This window comes from Piliocolobus tephrosceles, unplaced genomic scaffold, assembly GCF_002776525.5.
Source record: "Piliocolobus tephrosceles isolate RC106 unplaced genomic scaffold, ASM277652v3 unscaffolded_1252, whole genome shotgun sequence".
Classification (NCBI taxonomy): Eukaryota; Metazoa; Chordata; class Mammalia; order Primates; family Cercopithecidae; genus Piliocolobus; species Piliocolobus tephrosceles.
The window spans coordinates 3,781-9,302 of record NW_022293777.1 but is presented as its reverse complement, the minus strand read 5'-3'; the positions used below and the strand labels follow the sequence as shown (position 1 = coordinate 9,302).

The following is a 5,522-nucleotide window of genomic DNA, read 5'->3' as shown; positions in this document are numbered from 1 at the left end:
CGCTGAGAGCTACAAAGTTCAATCTGGCTTTCCAGATTTTTTTTTTCCCATTACTAATGGAAGAAATCAAGAAGCGCCAGGGAGAAGGGCCCTACTCCCACCAATCAGAGCCCAGCCGAAGGCCAGAGCAGAAAGTGCGGCTGTGGGACGCGCGGTGACAACCCCTCGCCCCCCCCCGGGACCCGCCGGCCTGGGCAGAGGTCGGTGAGGCCGCTGCGGGACAGCTCTGGGCCCGCGCCTTTCGCTTTCTCCCGCCCAGCAAGTGAGAGGATAAATCACGGGGCGGGGGCAGTGCGCCCCCAGCAACCGCGCACAGACACCCCCTGCACGCGCATCCCAAGCGGGGTCGACCCAGACGAGTCACGGGCCGGCGCACAGCCCCACTAGCAGGGCAGCCAGGACCCACGCGCGCAGGTCCACGCAGCCACCTAGATAAGTGACAAAACACTCAGGAAGCCATCAAGCGGGGCCAGGAAAGAGCCCCCACCAATAGTTACGGACTCCCTAGTCTGAGGGTCCGCGCAGTCTCCTCGGTGAGTCTGGCGAAGCAGTCTCACTGCGAGGGAGGGCGGGGACGACGTTGGAGTCTCCACACACGGTGACCCGGACCCCCTTCCATGAGAGGGTCCATGCAGGGCCCACTCCGCCGCACGCGGGGACCAGCCAGGCCGCGGAGGACCGGGCAGAAGCCAGCGCCCGGGTCCATGCAGTCCCCTCCGCGGCAGACGCGGGGAGCCGGGGAGCAGTGGGGACCGGCCCGCACCCGCAGGGCGCCCGGGACCCCCGCGCTGGCCCACGCGGTATCGCAGCAGACGCGAAGCCCCCGGTGTCACCCGAGGCGGAGACAAAGCCCAGGCGCAGGACCCGGGATCCCGACCCCGGACCCTGCGGAGCCCAGCTCGGAGCCGCCACGCCCGGCGCAGAGACCCCCGCCCGGTCCGGAGACCCCGTCGCCCGTCGCCCAGTCTCACCTTGGGCCGCCGCCTCCCAGCGCTAGCTCCTCGCCGCGGGGCCTGGGAGGACTAGAGCGCAGCTGAGCAGCCGACAGAGACGCGGCAGCCTCAACAAGGGAGCCCCTGGGCGGGGCCGCCGCCGCCGCTACCACTTCCGCCCGTGTTCCCCGCTCAGGATCCGGCTCGGATCAAGGAGCTGCAGCTGGCGCTGGGCTGAGGCCGGGCCACACATCACGCAGGTGTAGAGGGCCCCGCCCGCCGCCCGCCGCCCGCCGCCTGCCGCCCCGCCCCCAGCGGAGCCAGGCGCCCAGGTCCCGCCCCCCGGCCAATGGGCAGCGAGCTGTGCAGAGAGGGCGGGGCCTTAGGTAATAGAAAGGTTGGGTCTGGGACTGGGCACGGCGGAGAGAGGCGGCGCTGGGACTGGGCACGCGGAGTCTCGAGAGAGGACCGAAGCCAAAAGCTGGCCAGATCCTGGCCTCCTAGAAGACGCAGCTCAACGTTCACCTGGAGTCTGCTCTACAGGACATGCTCATCTCAAGCCCAGAACTCAGACTTTTAGGCCAGAGAGTGAGAGACAGGCTTGCTTTACAAAAAGTGAAACTGAGGTCCAAGGAATAGGATTGCCTGCTGCCCGAAGTCACGTAGTCCCATTCACTCCTTTACCTTGTCATTCAGCAAACATTTGGAAGCACGTATGATGGGCGTTAGGAGTGAAGTAGGGCCGGGCGCGGTGGCTCGCGCCTGTAATCCCAGCACTTTGTGGGGCCAAAGCAGGTGGATCACTTGAGGCCAGGAGTTTGAAACCAGCCTGGCCAAAAAGATGAAACCCCATCTCTGCTAAAAATACAAAAACTTAGCCAATCGTGGTCGCGCGTACCTGTGGTCCCAGCTACTGGGAAGGCTGAGGCAGGAGAATCGTTTGAACCCAGGAGGAGGAGGTTACAGTGAGCTGAGATGGTGCCATTGCATGCGCTCCAGCCTGGGCGACAGAGTGAGACTCTGTCTCCAAAATAATAATAATAATAATAATAATAGCTGGGAAGTAGAAGCGAACTTAGGCCTTCCCTGAAGGAGCTCGGCCAAGGAGTACCTGAAATGTCTCTGCATCTCTTTAAGGTCTGATAAAGGAACCAGGAGCGAGAACTAATCACTTCCCTTTCCTGCCTCAGAGCTTTCATGTGTTTGCTTTTCCTCGCCTGAAATGCCAAGTACCAATCGTATTCATTTATTTATAGAAATGAGGTCTAACTATATTGCCCAGGCTGATCTCAAACTCCTGGCCTCAAGCTATCCTTTCGTCTCAGCCTCCCAAAGTGTTGGGATTACAGGCATGAACCACTGTCCCCAGCCCTGATCGTCTTTAAAACCTCTTTCCTCATCTTCTTTGAGCTTCCTGCATCATGTGACTCCACACCCTTGGTTTTCCTGTACCTCCATAGCTGCTCCTCTGTGGGTACCGGGGACCCACCCCCTTCTCTGCCCAACTTGTATATGTCTGGGCTCAGGCCAAATGCCCTTCCATTTGCAGTGGGCACTGCAACAGGAAATCTCATGCCCTTCCGGGCTTCACAAACTATCCACATGCTCTGCTGCCTGCCAGAGACATCCATCCCAGTCAGATGCCCAGCCCTCACCTTTCCCAAAGCCCCAGTTGGACACAGGGAAGCATCTCAAATTTTCCGTGGGCCAAAACAGAGTGCTTTGTTAGTGCCCTAACTTGCTCATCCATATTCTTGTGATTCTCTGTAAACAGCCCCTCCATCCACCCAAATGCAGAGGTGAAAATCTCAAATCCTCCTCCAGTCCTTCCTCCTTGAACCTCTCATGCAGCCCTCTGCCTTCCTAGGACGCTGAGCAACCCTCACTCCCAGTGCCAGCTGGGGTGCTGTCTGAGTGGCTGCCACCCACTTGGCATGAAGTGTGACCTCTCGCCCGGTGTGGTGGCTAACGTCTGTAGTCACAGCCCTTTGGAAGGCTGAGGCAGGCAGATCTCTTGAGGCCAGGAGACTGGGAGCAGCCTGGTAAATATGGTGAAACTGAAATACAACAATTAGCCAGGCATGGTAATGCTTGCCTATCATCCCAGCTACCCTACCCAGGAGGCAGAGGCAGGAAAATTGCTTGAACCTGGGAGGCAGTGGTTGCAGTCAGCCACGGTCACACCACTGCATTCCAGGCTGGGCAACAGAGTGAGACTCTGTTGCAAATTAAAAACCAAACAAACAAACAAAAAAAGAAGATGAAGTGTGACCTCTCTAAGGCAAGGCAGTGTCCCACTCTGATTCAATTCCATGTGCAAAACAGGACCTGAACCCTGAAATCACTCACTCAGGGAGGCTGCTGGGATTGGTGGATGCACAGTTAAGGCCTTTATGGTGGCTGGGGCTGACCCCATCCCCATCGCTCTTCCCACACACACCTGCACATTCATCACTCCCATGCTCACACCCACCACTGAAAGCCTGGCCCCTAATCTGATTTGCCTAATGAGGTCCCCACATGAACAACACAGGCTTCCCTACTTCTCCCCTGCTAGGGCCCCACCGTGTTCTGGGATGTACTCAGGGATCAGGAGAACAAAATCTCAGGAAGTGAAAAGACATTCCAGGGTGCAGACCTCTGCATCCTCCTCCATGCCCTCAGCCCTGCCTGACACACCCTCACCCCTGTACCTGGCCAGCTCCTACCAACCCTTAAATTCTCACCAAGTTCTGTGGTGGCAGCCACACCCTAAAGTGACTGAACCCCCCAATAACCTATGCCCTTGCATAGACTTCCTGACCTTGGGTACGAGCAAAACCGGTGACTGGCTTCTAACCCATAGAGCCTGGCAAAAGCAATGGGATGTAACTGTCACAGTGCATCACCTTCGCACACTAGAGAGAAAGCAGACGCTGCAGGAGGGAGATGCTGTGCTGAGAAAGGACCTTTGGAGGGTCCCCATAGGCAAGGAAGCAAAAAGCTGGGCCCTTGCCAAGTGGGTCCGAGGAAATGAATTCTGTCAATAACCTCGGCAGACCTGGAAATGGATTCTGCCCTGGTGGAGCCTCAGATGAGGAAGCAGCCCAACTGCTTAGCGTGAGATCCCAAACACTGGACCCACTAAAATGTGCTCAACTCCTAGCTTGTCAAAATTGGCTTAAAGGTGTGTGTTGTTTTAAGCTTCTAAGTTTTTAGTTATTGCCTATGAAAGTGTTAAAATATGAGACAATAACTTAGGTCCCCTCCCCATCACATACATTCTTCTTTCTGGCATTCATCACAATTATGCTGATGGATTTAAAATCTCCCTCTTGACTGGGTGCAGTGGCTCAGGAGTTCGAGACCAGCCTGGCCAACATGGTGAAACCCCATCTCTACTAAAAATACAAAAATTAGCTAGATGTGGTGGTGCATACCTGTAATCCCAGCTACTCGGAAGGCTGAGGCAGTAGAACTGCTTGAATCCAGGAGGCAGAGGTTGCAGTGAGCTGAGATTACACCATTGAACTCCAGCCTGAGTGACAAGAACAAAACTCTGTCTCAAAAAAAAAAAAAAAAAAAAAATTGTCTCTTGCCACTAGCATGAAGGTCCCATGCGAAGAAAAATGGAAACTCTTGGTCATAACAGTGCCCCAAATGCCCAGCACGGTGTAGCTCTAGGGCAGTTGGTCGATGGTGGACGCTGCTGGTTGGAGGGCCCAGCTGATCCTCCCAGCTGCCTTCTCCCTGGTCAGGTTCCATTATAAAGAACAGAATAGTTTCTTGCCTTTCCGGAGTCCCTCTTGGGAATTGGCCAAGTGACATTGTCCTGCCCTGGGAGACATAAGTGGAAGTTGGCTGAAAGGTTTCTAGCCGTGGTGTGCTGGGGCAATATGAACCAGGATATGAGAGCTGACCGTCCATTGTTCGGGAATTCTGCAAGTTGATTTCTCAACATATTCAGTACTTAAAAATATTAAATAATATAAACACGCAAATTAAAAAATGCATTAGACCAGATGCAGTGGCCCACATCTAACACATTGGAAGCCTGAGGCAGAAAGATTACTTGAGCCCAGGAGTTCAAGACCAGCATAGGCTAAAAAGGAAGACCCTGTCTCCACAAAAAAATGTTAAAATTAGCTAGGCATGGTGTTGTGTGCGTGCAATCCTAGCCACTGAGGAGGCTGAGGTGGGAGGATCGCTTGAGCCGTCTGTTCAAGGCTCCAATGAGCTATGATAGTCCCACTGCACTCCAGCCTGGGTGACGGAGCCAGATCCTGTCTCAGAAATAAACATATTTCATATATTAATAAATTTATAATAAATGTATATTTATATGTACATTTATGTATTATAATTATATATTTAGACAAATATATATTTCTTGTTTTTTTATTTATTTATTTATTTATTTATTTTGAGATAGAGTTTAACTCTTGTTGCCTAGGCTGGAGTGCAATGATGCAATCTGGGCTCACCGCAACCTCCACCTCTGGGGTTCAAGTGATTTTCCTGCCTCAGTCTCCTGAGTAGCTGGGATTACAGGCACGCACCACCACGCCTGGCTAATTTTTGTATCTTTAGTAGAGATGGGGTTTCTCCATG

General features: G+C 54.1%; 1 pseudogene; it reads left to right on the top strand.

Annotated features, from left to right (window-relative positions):
• Nucleotides 1-56: 56 nt before the first annotated feature.
• On the top strand, nucleotides 57-1,746 carry LOC113220452 (annotated as a pseudogene).
• The last annotated feature ends 3,776 nt before the right edge of the window (nucleotides 1,747-5,522 follow it).